This window comes from Dermochelys coriacea, chromosome 1 (assembly GCF_009764565.3).
Source record: "Dermochelys coriacea isolate rDerCor1 chromosome 1, rDerCor1.pri.v4, whole genome shotgun sequence".
Classification (NCBI taxonomy): Eukaryota; Metazoa; Chordata; order Testudines; family Dermochelyidae; genus Dermochelys; species Dermochelys coriacea.
In genome coordinates, this window is record NC_050068.2 from 21,477,050 (window position 1) to 21,493,602 (window position 16,553).

The window sequence follows — 16,553 nt, forward strand, 5'->3', positions numbered from 1 at the left end:
ATATCGTTGGTAATTAATGTGGCTAGCTACTTTCTAAAAGAGCTAAAACTAATCAACAAGCATTCTGATCATTTTAAAAAACATATGGAAAATGAATCATTGTAGTGGATGACTATCACTTCATGAAAAATAAAACAAAAAACAAATGGGAAAATCCAACCACTAGCAAAGCACAACATTACAAGGAAACTTGTTGTGGGGGTATTGCTGAAGATTCTAGCTCTAGTTAAGCTTCAGATGTTTAGATGATCATGATTGTCCCTTCTGACTTAGTGTGTGAGTCTATGTTCACATTCTCTCTTATCTGAGAGGGCATTTAACCAGTAGATAGCAGCTTCTTTGCAACTGAATCCCATTCCCCATTTTCAAAGACTTGAAAAGGAAGATACAAAATGTCAGTTACAGCAAAACTACAGGGCCTGATCCTACTACTACTAAAGTCAATGGAACACTCCTACTGCCTTTAACAGGAGCTGGATCAGGCTGTTGGAATCTGATCCTATAGGGAGCCAAGTGTGATGTTGAGGGCATGCAGAGACGTTAGATAAAAACATAAAAATGCTCTTGCTGGAAGTTTTCCATGAAACATAGCTTTATTTTTTAGACTCCAGAATGATAATACACAAGAACTTCAAAACAGAAAGAGACAAAGCAGGCTGCTCCGTAGAACAGAGAGGCATGTTACTCCTCTTTACTGTAGGCTTTCTGCCTCCTTAGCAGACTCTGATTGCACACCTCCTTTCAGAGCCCCCTGACTGCAAAAGGACCAAGAAACCCCAGAGAATTTAAAGTAATGAATCACAATTTTAACACAGTTTTCAATACACCCCACTGAGTACCCACAATTCCCCTTTAAAAATCAAAGCCAGATGTAGGTGCTCAGCACCTCTCTAGATCAAGGCCTTAATTTGCATTGTCTTTCAAAAGCGCTGTATCCTACAATGTAACTAATTCCCACAGTACCTAGCAGTCCAGGGATTGCTTGGGTGGCAGGACCAGTGATTCTGCTGTTGCAGGGAGCCATGGGCCAGTGCTTAGGAACCATGGCACAGAATGGCAATTTCCTAGTTTGATGAGATTAATGTGATTGGCAATGAACATGGGTGAAATTTATTTACCTTCCCAATCCAATGGGGACAGAATTCATCCTGTAACCCACAAGCAGGTCTGTAGTGATACCATTCCAATCTATGGGTTGCAAGAGTGGCCAAAATTCCTCTGCAACCACTATTCGGTCAAGCTTATGGGAAAGCCTTACTGAATGTAATGAACTAAAAACAACTGGGTTCTACACAGACATTTAATAGGGTTCTATAGATGCTATTTAAAACCTGTAGAGAATAACGTCCTTTCCATAGGTATTTGGACCTATAAAATTCTGTAGTAGGGCTATACTTAGATTGTAAGCTCCTTGGGGCAGGGACTGTCCTTTTGGTCCATTTATACAGCACCTAGCACAATAGGTCTTGGTCCATGACTGGGGCACGTAGATGCTAGTATATATATGCAATAATTAAATAATAAATAATAGTAATAATAATAATTATAAATCTCTATTAAATTCAAATAATAAATTCAAAGACTATTGTTTTCTGCTATGGTCAATAGCATTTTCCATAAAGGGCCCCCTCCTCTGACCCCCTCTGCACCAGCCAACTAAAGGTGGGTGCAGAGTACCACTTCATCATGCACAGGAAGGCGGAGGGATGGTGACCACATCTTGCACAGCTCCTGTCACTCCCCAGTCCTTTCCCTGCAGAGCTCTATGGAAAAGCTGTAGTGGCACAGAGGGGCTTGCACAAGCCCTCCCTTGCCCTATAAGAATTGTATTTTTTAATTATATATTGCCTGAGTGGCGTGTGAGCCCCCCCTTCAGGGAGGCTAGCCACACAGCCCCACCCCTTCCACCAGAGGCCCCCTCCCATTCTCCGGAGCCCCAAGCGCCCCCCCCTCGAGATTGGAGGAGCCCCAGTCGAATCGCTCAGGGTACTGGCTGCCCCCAAGCATCGGGCCACCTGCAGCACCAGCCACAGCCAACGCTGGCCGCCCCCAGCCCCAGCCCCAACCCCAGCAACAGAACACTGCTGTACCGTAACTGAGAAATGTTCCATCTAGTCCTTATGATTGTATAAAGTCATGCTGGTCCCAAGTACAGTACACACTTCCCCTGGACAAGAAGAATTCTACTTAGTGAGGAATCCAAATATTAAATGTAAGTATAAAAAACAGCCCCTCATGTTCAGTTCAGTTCGCATAACATGGATTGAAGGAGCACGAAGGACACGGGGATGAGCACCCTCTGGTTTCTTGTATCTTGTAGAGTATTGGCCATTTTGATTTTTTAGTAAAAACTAAAAAAAAAAAAAAAAAGACAGTACTTGTTGCTTCTGGATTTTCATGTGCCTTGACTCAGCATGTTTTGAGATCTCCTCTGAAACCCCAGAAGAATTTCCCATGACACATTCCCACTGATTATTGCTGTGCAAACCTTTTGTTGACCATGATTTACAAATTCCCTTTTAACACTTTCTCTCTCTGGGTTCAAATCCCACGCTCCTGGTCATCCCTTCTTTACAAACTGATGCAATAGTTGTTGGTTTCTAATCCAGTCATACAATTGCTCCTTCCTCTCCCACGAAACTAGGAACTTTCAAAAATGATCATTAAGCAGCTCAATTTTTCATTTGCTTCGTAAAGATCTTTAGTACAAATAGCGGAGTCTGGGGATTTAACTATAGTAAGATCTATTGATCTAATTATGGCATCAAGTGTATTAACTGCCATTGGGGCTGTAATAATAATTATTGCTTTGTGCAAGTTTGATTTATTTGGTTGGGCTACAACCACAGGACCAAATACTGCTCTCATTTACACCAGTTTCACAGCAGTGCTACTCCAAAGACTTCAGTACAATTACTCCTCGTTTATGTTGATGTAAATGAGCACAGAATTGGGCCTATAAATTAAGAGAAGGTCCCTGTCTCAACGTGCTTGCAGGCTAAGGGCTCGATCCTACAAACTCACCACAGTAAGCATTTCCACGATCAGAACATCCCTATCATTAGATGTGAAACGGCGAGAGAGTGACAGACGGGCACAAAGGATGAAGCACTGATATTCCATGACATGATTGGAAAGTTTGTTTATTTCACATTTTCTTCCATGTGTTAATTCAGAACCAAACTGTTCACAAGGTCTTTATAGTGTTCTGAATACATCAGTAACACTTGTTAAGTTTATTAAATCCAGAGCAAAAAACTCCAGTGTTTTGCTGCACTTTGTGAGGAAGTGGGTGCAGAGCTCCGTTCCTTGCTCATGCATACAGAGGTGAGATGGCTATCTCGAGGCAGAATGCTTGTCCGTATATTTACTCTCAAGGAAGAGTTATGTACTTTTTTAGTTAATAAGAAAACTGAATTTGCCAAAGTGCTGAAAGATGCTGTGTGGCTGGGTTACCTCACAGACATACTCAGTGAGAAATGAATAAGCCGAATAAAACTATGCAAGGTGGGAACACTACTTTTATTGCCCAGCATGAAAGAATTGAGGCATTCAAAAGAAAACTACAACACTGGTAACTTTGTGTCTGTGGGGGCACTACTGATATGTTTGAGCTCTTACATTTTTTCATTCAGGAATGAAACACTGACTTTGACGTAATTAAACCTCAGCTAGTAGCGCATCTGTTTGGTCTGCTTAACAAATTTAATGCGTATTTCCCCAAACTCACAACAGAACAAGCTGCTACACACAGGTGAACTACAAACCCCTCTAGTGAGAACATTGAACTCCGATGTTCCATTAAAATTGTTAGAAGAGCTCACTGACATTTCGTCAGACAGCTCCCTCAGAACCAGGTTCAAAGAAATGCTGCTGGAGACATTTTGGTGCGAGTGTTCTGATGAAGACATCACTGCTTCTTCTGCAGCACTGAAAGTTGTGATCCCCTTTAGTACCACCTACTTAGGCGAAGCTAGATTTTCAGCCATGACATCAATGAAAACAAAGTACCGAACCAGGATGAACATTGACCATGACGTGTGCATGTGCTTGTCAAAGATACCCGCACATCTTGACAGAATTGTTGATCATCTCTATCCCTTTTTATATATTTTATGTGTGTGTGTGTTTAACTGTATTACAATCTGTTTAATACAGCTTTTGATCTATGGGATATGTAGAAAAACCACTGTTGTGGCCCAGGTTGGCCTTGGAGTTTTTGTAGCATTGTAGGGGGGCCTCAGAAAGAAAAAGGCTGAGAACCCCTGATTAAGAGCCTCCTTTTGCTCCCACTAGTCAATGGGACTTCTACCTAAGCAGGATTAAGCCTTTAGTTTCTTCTACTATTTGGCACTGGGACTAATTTCTGCCTACATGCTCCCTTTAGAACAGTGGTCACCAACTGGTCGATCACGATTTCCGGCAGCTAAAAATGGGGAACTGTGGCCAGTGGAGATGAAGGAGCAGAGCCTACAGAGAGGGACAGCATGCGGAGCCACGTGCCCCCTCAAGGGCCACAGGGGCATGTTGGCCCCTTCTGGGAGTGGTGTGGGACCAGGTCAGGCAAAGAGCCTGCCTTAGCCACGCTGCACCACCAACCGGGAGATGCGCGAGGTAAGTGCTGCCTGGCAGGAGCCTGCATCCCAACCCCCCTCCCGGAGCCAGCACCCCATACCTTCTCCTGCACCGCAACCCCCTGCCCAGGCTCAGCCTGGAGCCCCCTCCCACACTGCGAATCCCTCGGCCTCGGCCCCAGCCCAGAGCTTGCACCCCCTCCCACACTCCAACCCCCTGCCCCACCCCTGTCAAAATGAGTGAGGGTTGGGGGGGGGAATGAGTGACGGGGGGGAGGAGATGGAGTGAACAGGGCGGGGCTTTGGGGAAGGGGCGGGGTAGATCCTGGGTTGCTCTTAAATTCAAAAAGTGATCTTGGGTGTAAAAAGGTTGGAGACCACTGCTTTAGAACGAGCTGTGAGAGAGGGGAGCCCTTTGTGCTCTTCCGATTTGGCAGCTGCCCCGAGCATCTGAACATCTCTCTTTTCAGCTTGAGGAAATTTTTCTTTCTCCTCCCCAGCCTCCCATATGACTGCACCATGGTTGTCTTCAGCCTGCTGCAATTTTCTTTTCTTTCAAGATATCAAATGCCCTGCACCTTTTTTTTTGTAAACTGAAGAGTGGTAAATGAATAAATAAAGAGAGAAACTATATATGTTACACCAAGATCATCTTTAGTGCTGGAAGGGTGATAGGCTGGGAAGCAAATCTGCTTCTCAGTTTTAACTTGTGTGTGTGTGTGTCTCTCTCTCTCTCTCTCACACACATACACACACAAACACACACTTCCTTCCCAGCCTAGCACCCTTCCAACATTAAAGGCCATCTTTGTCCTGACTCCTGGAGGTGTTATTTTGCCAATCCATGTTTTGTTAAAATGCTGGACTCAATCCAGACAGCTCTATTGACGTCATAAAGGAAAAGAAGCTAGCTTTCTGTGATTGCCCTCTGACCTGGACTATCTCATTCTAGACTTTGGCCTCATATTTTAGTATAGTCCATTTTTATTTAATCCAAAGAAGAGCCAGGATGTCTAAGTACCAATAAAGGTTTCACTTGACCTTTGGCTTTTGTATCTCTCGTGATGCCCTTGTATGCACTCTTCCTTCATCTTGTGTTATTTATCAGCCTTTGCTGTGTTCATTCTAATTACACTGTGTCTAAATGTTATCATATAGATATTATTAGCCAGGATGGGCAGGGTTGGTATCCCTAGCGTCTGTTTTCCAGAAGCTGGAAATGGGCGACGGGATGAATCACTTTGTTCTGTTCATTCCCTCTGGGGCTCCTGCTATTGGCCACTGTCGGAAGACAGGATACGGGGCAAGATGGACCTTTGGTCTGACCCAGTATGGCCATTCTTATGTTCTTATTATCCAGCGTGATGGGGCCCCAATACAGAATGGGCACTCTGAGCACTATTGTTATACAAATATTAAACAATGTCTCACACTTCTATAGCACTTTCCTTGCAAGGATCTCTGAGCATTCTGCAGACATTACTGAATCCCAATGCCTTCTAATCTTCATGCATCTCATTATCCACTACACCCATTTCTGCACCCTTTCTAGCTCAGCTCTGTCATTTTTCCAGAAGGTTTGATCAGAACTGTACACAGTATTTCAGGTGATGACATACCATAAATAGCTTTATAACATTTTTATTATTATTGGATTTGGTAAAATATTCTTTTTTCAAAAAGTGCCCAGAGCACTAGAGAGGTACCTAACTACTACTATAAATCAAATAAATAAAAGAAAATAAAGTCTCTGAGATCGTGCAATGAAAAGGGCTAAAAAACTAAGATATCCTCCTCCTCCTCCAATTGTTTTTGATCAAGGACACCAATATAAAACAAAGACTAAGTTGTTCCAAGAACAAGATGGGAAGAAAATGTCTTCAATTGTTCAGTGTTGAAACTGATTATAAAAATACTTTCATGCTGCCATTTGTTTGATAAACATTTCTATGAAACAAGAATTGTGACAGAGATTTTATAGAATGTGTGTGTCAGTTTGCAGCATGCTTTACCATATGGTGATCGAAACAGCTGAACCGGCTGTTGTTATTAGACGGCCGTAAGTCACCCTTCTAGTAAAGCTTCAAATGGGTTTAATAAAAAGTTTCAATTTTTGATTCCCCTGTATGCTATCACCTAAACGCTAGTGATATTGTTCTTGGCACAACTGCTGGCCGTCCAGCGCAGCACAGCCATTGTTACAGCCTCTGCCTGCTCAGAGGAAGATTGCTGAGGCCACAAAGCAGCTTCCTTCCTCTGGCAATACAACTAGTAATTTCGATTATATTGCAGAGTAAGTCAAGTGACTCAGAGATGAACTGTGACTATAGCAGGGGCAACAAAGAGTGTTTATTCAAGGGATCCCGACTAACTTTAAAAATCCTTAATACCACAATCCTGAAAGGGAAATGGCAGAAGCAGCGGCACAGGAGCCAGCAAACAGAGCTAAAAACAGGGGAGCTGGGGTGGGAGTTGGGGGGAGAGTGTGTGGTTTGTGTGTGTGGGTGGATTCCTTGGCAGGAGCTTAGGAGAGAAGTCTATGACAGTTACAGAGGCAGCAGTGACCAATAGAATGGAAGAGACCAGACGATGACTGGATGTGCAAGCTGCGGGTAGGACCGCCAACGGGGGAAGGGTTCAACTACTCAGAGGCCTGGCTATTTAAAAGGGCCCGGGAGGATGGGGTAGTGACCAGGCTCCTGCCGGGGCCTTTTATAGGTGCCTCCCACTGCATTGGGCTGACTGCTGATGTCACCCTGGCCCAGCCCACCAATCAGCAGGTGCCACTGCAAATGCTGCAAAATCTCTGGAGCATCAGCGCATCCCTTGCCCAGCCCCGCCACTATGGGATGTACATTATCCTGGAGCGAGTACCTGAAAGATGCTTCATTTGTACGAAGTGCCACCTGACAGATCTGATGGAAGGGAAGATCCAAGGTCTGGAGAGGCAGGTAGAAATTGTGGTTGAATTTTGAGGGGGATTTGAGCAGATGATGGAGGGACGGCAAGAGGAGGCCGAAGGGAAAACTCAAGACTTGCAGACGCAAGTTGAACTGGAGAACTGTGAAGGGAGACTGCTGGGTGAGGAAAGTGGCCAGTGGAAGTATGTGACTAAGAGACTCAGGCAGAGGAAGAGACTGGCTAGTGAAGGAGAAGTAGAGCTGAAGAACTGGTTTGCTGAATTGGAAAATGAATCAGAAAAGCAACCAGTAAGAGAAGGTTGGAGAGCAAGGAAGAGAAGAGCAGCTAGTCCTACAAGAAGAGGGGAAGAGTCAATGAAGATAGCCAGTATTTGGAGCCCCAGGAGGATATAGGATGACTTACAGAAGACTGAGAATGAGAACAAAAGACAAGAAGACTTCCAGCCAGAAAGAATAGAAGGAGGAAGGCTGGAGAATTGCACCAACATCAGGAAGAGGCAGGTCTACATGACTGGGGAGTCTTTACTAAGAACAACAGACAGGTCTGTCACCATGGCTGGTCCAGGGCACAGAAGGGTGTGCTGTGCACCAGGTGTTGAGATATGGGATGTGGACCTGAGGCTGAAAGGATCTAAATGGGAGCAGGAAAGAATCCATTGATTGTCCTTCATGTGGGAACAAATGATACTGCTAGATTCTTGCTGGAACATATCCAGGGAGACTATGCCAGGCTGAGGAAGATGCTTAAAGAAATGGAGGCTCAGGTGATCTTCAGTGGGATTCTGCCTGTCCCTAGAAGAGGAGAGCGAAGGCAAGACAAGATTATGATGATGAACAGATGGCTCAGGCAATGGTGCTATAAGGAGGGCTTTGGGATGTTCAATCACTAAGAGGCATTCACAGGACAGAGGACTGTTCTCACAGGATGGACTCCACCTGAGTAGGGAGGGAAATAGATTTCTGGGACGGAGGTTGACACAACTGAATAAAAGAGCTTTAAACTAGGGATTCAGGGTAGATGGTTGGGAGATGCTCATGTAATTGCCAAGCCTGATTCTAATATTGAGTGGGTGAAAAATCAAGTAAGAAGATACAGCAATGGAGAAACGAACAATAGAGGGTAGGAGAATGGATATCAAGAGGAAAGATAGTGTCATTGGTATTGGCACTAACAGTCAGGTAGGAGACACTGGCAGTAGAATGACTGTACCTAATTAGGTAAGGAATCTGGGCGAAGTGAAGCAGAAATAACTAAGATGTCTGTACACCAATGAGAGGAACCCGACTAGCAAACTGAAGGAACTAAAACCACTGGTGCAGGAAGAAAAACCATATATTATAGGGATAACAGAAAAATGATGGAATGATAGTCATGACCGGAGTTCAGGTATTAAAGGGTATGTGCTGTTCAGGAAAGACAGAAGAACAGGTGAAGGTGGTAGAGTAGCATTGTATATTAATGATAAGGTAAACTTTAAAGAAATTAGAAGTGATGGAATGGATTAAACGGTATCTGTTTAGGTCAAAATCACTTTGGGGAAGAAAGCTAACAGAGTTCCACTACTAAACCTAAAATGGCATCACATCTTATTGGTTCAGTGACTATTTGGTGAAGAAATTCCTGGATGTGATAGCTGACAGATTTCTTCACCAAATAGTCACTGAACCAAAAAGATGTGATGCCATTTTAGGTTTAGTAGCCATTCTAGTAGGTAAATAGTGAGGACCTCCTAGAAGAATTGGTTGTAGGGGACAATCTTGGTTTGAGGGATCATGAGCTAATTCAGTTTAAGCTAAATGGAAGAATCAACAAAAATAGGTCTGCAACTAGGGTCCTTGATGAAATTACTTAAAGTCAAAGTTGCAGAAACTACCTGAAGCCTGAATCCCAAGCAAGAGGAAAAATATTTGAAGGGAACAGTGGGAGACGAAACTGGATGAACAAGCACTTCAAACAGGTGATTAAGAGAAAGCAGAAGGCCTACAAGGAATGGAAGAAGGGATGAATCAGCAAGGAAAGCTACCTCTTGGAGGTCAGAAAGTGTAGGAGAAAAGTGACAATTGCCAAAAGCCAAGAAGAGCTGGATCTTGCAAAGAGAATTAAACCAATAGTAAAAAGTTTGTGTGCCATATAAATAACAAGAAAAGGAAAGAAGAAGTGGGAGCACTAAGCATGGAGAATAGGGTGGAGATTAAAGATAATCTAGGCATGGCCCAACAGCTAACCAAATACTTTGCCTCCATTTTTAATAAGGGTAATGAGGAATTTAGGAGTAGTGGCAGGTTTATGGGAACAATGATATAGATGTAGAAATTACTACATCCATGGTGGAAGTCAAATTTAAACAGCTTAATGGGAGCAAATCAGAGGGCCCAGATAATCTCCATCCAAGAATATTAAAGAAACCAGCCCATGAAATTGTAAGCCCAATAGCAAGGATTTTTAATTAATCCATAAACTTGGGGGGTCATACCCTAGGACTGGAGAATTGCTAATATAGTTCCTATTTTTAACAAGGGGAAAAAAGTGATCCAGGAAATTACAGGCCTATTAGTTTGACATCAATTGTATGCAAGGTCTTAGCTACTTTCTCTTTCAAAATTTGTTCTAAGGACATAGAGGTAAATGATAATTGGGATAAAATACAACACGATTTTACAAAAGGTAGATTGTGCCAGACTAGCCTGAACCATTTCTTTGAGAAGATAACTGATTTTCTACACAAAAGAAATGCAGCAGATCTAATCTACCTGGATTTCAGTGAGGTATTTGATATAGTTCCATATGAGAAATTATTAGTTAAATTGGAGAAGATGGGGATTAATATGAGAATTGAAAGGTGAGTAAAGGAACTGGTTAAAGGGGAGACTACAATGGAGTCATACTAAAAAATGAACTGTGAGGTTGGAGGAAGATAACTAGTGGAGTTCCTCAGGGATCCATCTTGGGATCAATTTTGTTTAGCATTTTCATTCATGACTTTGGCACAAAAAGGGGGAGTGTGCTAATAAAATCTGCAGATGACACAAAGTTCAGAGGTATTTCAAATATGGAGGAGGACTGTCATATCATATAAAAAGATGGCTTTGAAAACTGGAGTAATAAAAATGGGATGAAATGTAATAGTGCAGAGTGCAGGGTCATGCACTTAGGGACTAACTAGAATTTTTGCTATAAACTGGGGACATATTAATTGGAAACTACACAGGAGGAGAAAGATCTGGATATATTGGTAGGTCCCAGGATAGCTATGAGCCTCCAATGTGATGCGGCCGTGAAAAAGGTTAATGCAAGCCTAGGATGCATCAGATGAGATATTTCCAGTAGAGATAGGGAGGTTTTATTGCCATTATACAAGGCACTGGTGAGACCTCATCTGGAATACTGTGTGCAATTCTGGTCTCCCATGTTTAATAAAGTTTAATTCAAAATGGAATAGATGAACGAATGGCTATTAGAATGATCAGAGGAACGGAGAACCTACCTTATGAGAGGAGACTTAAGGAGCTTAGCTTGTTTAGCCTAACCAAACAAAGGCAGAGAGAAGATATGATTGCTTTATAAATACATCAGAGGGATAAACACCAGGGAGGGAGAGGAGTTATTTAAATTAAGGGCCAATGTTGGCATACAAACAAATGGCATATACTGGCCAACAACAAGTTTAGACTTGAAAATTAGGTGAAGGTTTCTAACCATCAGAGGAGTGAAGTTCTGGAACAGTCTTCCAAGGGGCAAAAAATCTAACCAGTTTTAAGACTGAGCTTGATAAATTTATGGAGGGGATGATATAAGACAAGACTGCTTACAAAGGCATGTAGCCCATCTCCAACTGCTAATAGCAAATATCTCCAAGGGCCAGAGATGGCACACTAGATGGTACACATCCACAACGCCACATGAAGTGGATAGGGAGAATCCAACAGGTGGTAACAGGCTGCCCATCTGTGACATACACTGCCTAATGGGAGAACTCCACTGTCCACATGCCAATGTGTTTCCCCCAGATAAAGCCCTTTGACTTCAGGTTTGCATAGCATCCAGAATTTCATCCCTATAGCAAATTTATTTTTTATCTTCTTCCGTTATGTTTGAGCCAGAGTGCACCTTCTACATTGATGGGTTCAAAACCCCAATCTTCATCTCTTCCTTCAAGCATTTCTGGGGACTTCCTTTCAAAGAAAATGCAAGAAGTTTAAATGCAAAGTCAGTCCCAGTTTTTAATTCCATAATCAACAACTAACAAGTTAATTTACAGACCAATAATGGCTATACATGAACTGTAGTAACTTAATTCAAATGAGAATAAAATAATCTAATTCCAGGATCTATAAATCCTGGATATAGGATGTGGGCCTCCCATGGAAGTCAGTGGAAATTTTGTGCATGCTGTAGCAGTAACATAGCATGAGTTTTCCTGTGATGATTTCCTGAAGGGGTATTTTTGATTTTTGTAAATATTAGCATGTAATATGCGTGTGTCAGAACCCAAGGAAACAATACGCATTTAGGGCCAAACCATCAAGAGGAGCTTTGCTCCTACTGGACCAAGTATTAAATAAATTTCCCTACTTGGACCTGGTTAATATTACAGCTTATCATGCACTAAACCTTATCAAAAACAAAATATCTACCACTTTATCCTCGTGATAAACACGCCAGAAATATCTGAAACTTCTCTGTCTTCAAAAAGGTACCACAAACAACTAACCAGCATCTACTTTTATCTCAAGATGAGCTTCTGGGTCCAAAGTATGAATTTCACCTAAAACTAGAGCTAAGCACCATTTTTACTTGACAGATTGAGTTAACAGCAAGAAAGTGAATACAATGGTATTGTTGAACTGGAAGAACAGTGCTTCCCTAATAGTCAAAATTGACATGTAGTCTTGCTCAAAAAATGCCAGTTTTCACAGAAGGATAATACAAAGGTGTAATATGAAAGTCTATCTAATTTTGAAGGGTACTGATTGTAACAGGACTGGCGAGAGAAGGTAACAAATATTTGTAAGGTACAATGTTTAGTGGTATAGTTGTTATTAAAGATGATTGAAAATTGTTCAACAATGTTTTTAGCTAACAAAAATACCAAAGATGTTGGGCGTTGGCTTTTGGTACTGTGGTGGTTTGTTTGTTATTTTGGGGGTGGTGTGGGAGGGGGAATTCTTTTTGAAAAACCAGAAATCTTACACAAATTTTTTTGGAAAAAAACCACAATTTTTTCTTGTCTTTCTAAATTTTTCCCACAGAAGATATTTACCACTTTCCAACGAGCTCTAGTTGTTTTAAAGAAATCTCTTTTTGAAATGCATTTAACCGTCCAGCCATCGATAGCTATTTAACTATTACATATAGCACCGCAAGTCTGGGATATTATTCTATTGTACTCACACAAGCCTCTTACTGGCACACGTGTCATTCCACTGGCTTCACATGAGTTACTCTTGCTTAACATGTGTAAGGAGGAGGAGAATCAGGCCCATAGTCTCTGCCATGAGGAGCTAGAACCAGCTTGGGTAAAAAAACACAAAGCCAGGAGAGATGATATCAAGCAAAGGAGACAGAGGAAGCCTTACATAAAATACGGCTTTGTGGTGAGGACAAAAGTCTGGAATGTGTTGTGGAAGAAGAGGTGAAGCCATTTTTCTGTCTTTGCAGGGTTAGGAGTTAACTGATCATCGGGGTCCATCCAGCAAAGCATGGAGATCAATGGGACTACTCAAGTTCTTAAAAGTTAAACACAGGCTTAAATTCTTTGTTGGACTTGTGCCTCAGTTATGGAATGTGGGATGGAAATAAATGATTACAAACAGCTAATTCTTTGTTTTATACCTTGTTTTTAGTAAACACTCAGTGTGAAACAGTAGTCAGTGTAACATGTACCTTTGTGCGTGCAAGAAGCACTGCTACCATGATTAGAAATACACAGAGTGTGTTTTTTCCACCAGAAAAAGGCTGATATGCATGAATAATACTAAAGGTGTTAAGGACCATGCTCAAGTCCCCGGGCCAGCTTCTGATGCCTGGTTAAGTCCTTAGTCCTAATTTTCAAAGCAATCAATGGATCAAACCCTAGCTAAACCAAAAGCTGAATTTTGATCTATAAACCAATGTGACAGATGTGTTCTTCTGAGACAAGGCAGATCACAAAGCCCAGGATGAAGCATGTGAGAGCTGGGGACAAAGCATTCTCTGTCGAGGGGATCCAGCTATGGAACAATCTTCCAGAGGAGTGCAGGCAAATCCAAAGTTTGACCATTTTAGGAAACATGGCAAAATCTTCCTCTTTGAAACACCCTTTCCACCCACAATTGACATACCCTCTTTATTCCTAAACCCCTTGCCAACACCTCCTCCTTCCAAGAAAGACTCCCCCTCCGCAAACCAAAAAAATCCTATTCCTAGCAAAGTCTCTACCTCGTAAAGGGAGAAGTGTCAGAGACTCCATGAAGTCCACTGGGGACTTTGCTATTGACTTTATGGGGAAGATATTCAGATATTATGATGATGCTGGGCAGTATAACACACTAAGATAGTGCTAGTGTATATCTCATGCACAAAACTTAAAGCCAACTTAAAAGGGTTTTCCAGAATCTGTGCAGAAAACAGAAGCTGGTAGAGTTGTTTCAAGCATGGTGCAAACTTTGCTCAGCCAGGATCTGTGACTGAAATGATGAAGCTGTGGTTGCAAAAAGCCACTGCCACACCCTGTATGTCCTGAAAAGAAAGAAGAAGAGAAAAGTGAACTAAGGCTTTTTTGTTCCTTAGCCGGAGGGTATGGCTTAGTGGCCAGCCCAACCCTTCTGCCTTCCAAGTTTAGGCAAATACTGAACTCCAGTTGTGAAATTCTGGCTCCACTGAAGTCAAAGGTGACTCCCACTGACTTCAATACAGAGTGAATTATAAACAAATTGTTTCCCAGTTCTGAGCTATGGCCTTGAACAGGTTCTATTGACTCAGTTGTTTTTGTCATGTAAAGGGGTCCTTAGTTATATGGCTCAAATTTTCCAAAACGACCTCTCAATTTTGGGTGTCTAACGAGATTCCTAGGGACTGGTTTTAGGGAGGCACTGAGCATCCAAAAACTCCTTAGGGAGCTGTGTGTGTTTTTAACTTCTAAAATTACAGGCACGAGACATCTCAAGTTGGGTATCCCCAAGTGAGACACCCAAAACCAAAGATTACTTGGAAAAGCCTCTATTAATGGATTTAATTATTTAATTTAATGGAGAGAACAAACAAACAAACAAACCACAACATACCTTTTCAAATTTAACCACCTAGACTTTTCAACAATTATTTTTAGTTTAGAGGAGTGATGAGCTGCCAAAATCTTAACAACCGGTTCCCTCCTCACCCACGAGGGGGTCGTAACCCGCTCCCCACCCTGGGACCACTGCCCCATCCATCCCGCTCTCCTGACTGCCCTTGGAACCGGGCAGAAGGGTCTCGTGGGCCACCGTAGTGGGTGCCCACCCTGCCCCTAAGAGCCAGAGGGACGTGCCAGGGGGTGAGGTGTGGAGTCCCAGCGGTGCTTACCTGGAGCGGATCCCAGGAAGCATCTGGCAGGTCCCTCTGGCTCCTAGGGGCGGGGTAGCAAAGCTAGTGGGGAAGCAGGGGGAGCGGCCACTCCCCCCACTGAACACATCAAAAGTGGCGCCTTAGGTGCCGACTCCGTGGATGCTCCGGGGCTGGAGCACCCAAGAGGAAAATTTGGTGGGTGCAGAGCACCCACCAGCAGCTCCCCGCTCTGCGCCAGGCCCCAGCTCACCTCTGCTCCACCTCCACCCCTGAAGACGCCACCCTGCTCTGCTTTTCCGCCCCCACCCCTTCCCGCGAATCAGCTGTTGGCGCGAGAAGCTGGGGAGGGCTGAGAAGCAAGTGGCGGCTTCGCGCTCGGGCTCAGGGAGGCGGAGGCGAGCTGGGGCAGGGAGTGGTTCCCTTGTGCGCCCCCCCGGGGTTACCTGCTGCGGTGCAGGTGGCCCTCCTCGTGCCCCCCCGCCCCAGCTCACCTCCGCTTCGCCTCCTTGGGCCTGAGCGCGAAGCCGCCGCCCGCTTCTCAGCCCTCCCCGGCTTCCCGCGTGAACAGCTGATTTGCGGGAAGCCGGGGGGGGGGAGGAGGCGAAGCAGAGCGGGGCGTAACTCAGGGGCAGAGGAGGAGTGGAGGTGAGCTGGGGATGGGGCAGGCCGGGCAGGGAGCTGCTGGCCTAAGGCGCCACTTTTGGCCAATTGTTAAATTTAGAAGCCTTTTTAGAACCGGTTGTTCCTCACGGGACAACTGGTTCTAAAAGGACTTCTAAGTTTAACAACCAGTTCCAGTGAACCAGTGCGAACCGGCTCCAGCTCACCACTGGTTTAGAGGAATAGGAAACATTAATCTGCAGATATGAAGACATAGCTTTAGATACAGATGCAATCAGTTAACATGGTTTTGTCAGCAAATCTTTGATTACTTGGAGCTATCTTGGAGACTGGAACAGAGCCAGTGGAGTGCTTGTTTACTGCACTGAAAAAAGGGAAACACACTGTAGGTCAGTCACTAAAAGAGATCCTTCTGCTTCTACCCATTGCCAAATTACTTGGAAAGGTGGCTGATGAAAACAGCTTGCTTTTATTGGTTACAATGCAATTCTTTCAGGCTCTCTCCTCTCAGACACATTGTCAGGACTGTACACAGGCTGGCACTTCGTGACTTCAGTAATGAAGTCACCACAGAAATGACCTCTCAATAGCCCTTCCCGGTTTTGACATAAACTCGGCCTCAGCGTTATTTTGGCAACAACTGGCTTTTTTTGAAGACGCTCAAATAGCTGGGCAGTTCAAATGGAATCTTTTCTTAGGGCCAAATAAATCCGGTCCCCATTGTAGCCTATAGGAGTTTTGCCACTGGACTTCAATGGGACTACAACTTGGCCATTAATACATGTAGATTTGCTACTGTGACTCAGGCCTGCTTTAGGACCCTGCTGTTTGATTCATTCTGTATTAGCTTGTTTTTACTGTAGGGGGAAGGGCAATGTGACCAGACGGACTATGGAAATAACATTTTTATTCATG

The 16,553-nt window shown here is 43.6% G+C and overlaps 1 protein-coding gene across 2 annotated transcripts in view; it reads right to left on the reverse strand.

The window, feature by feature from the left end:
* The window catches only part of ME3 (malic enzyme 3), a 180,344-nt gene that overhangs the window by 89,878 nt on the left and 73,913 nt on the right, over positions 1–16,553 (reverse strand). The window contains exon 1 of one of the 2 annotated variants that reach the window (XM_043504131.1): positions 12,888–13,138. The exons of the other annotated variant lie outside the window; for it this stretch is intronic. The gene's annotated coding sequence lies outside the window, so the exon portion shown is untranslated. Of the gene's footprint in view, positions 1–12,887; positions 13,139–16,553 lie in introns of those variants that run through there. 2 annotated transcript variants of the gene reach the window in all.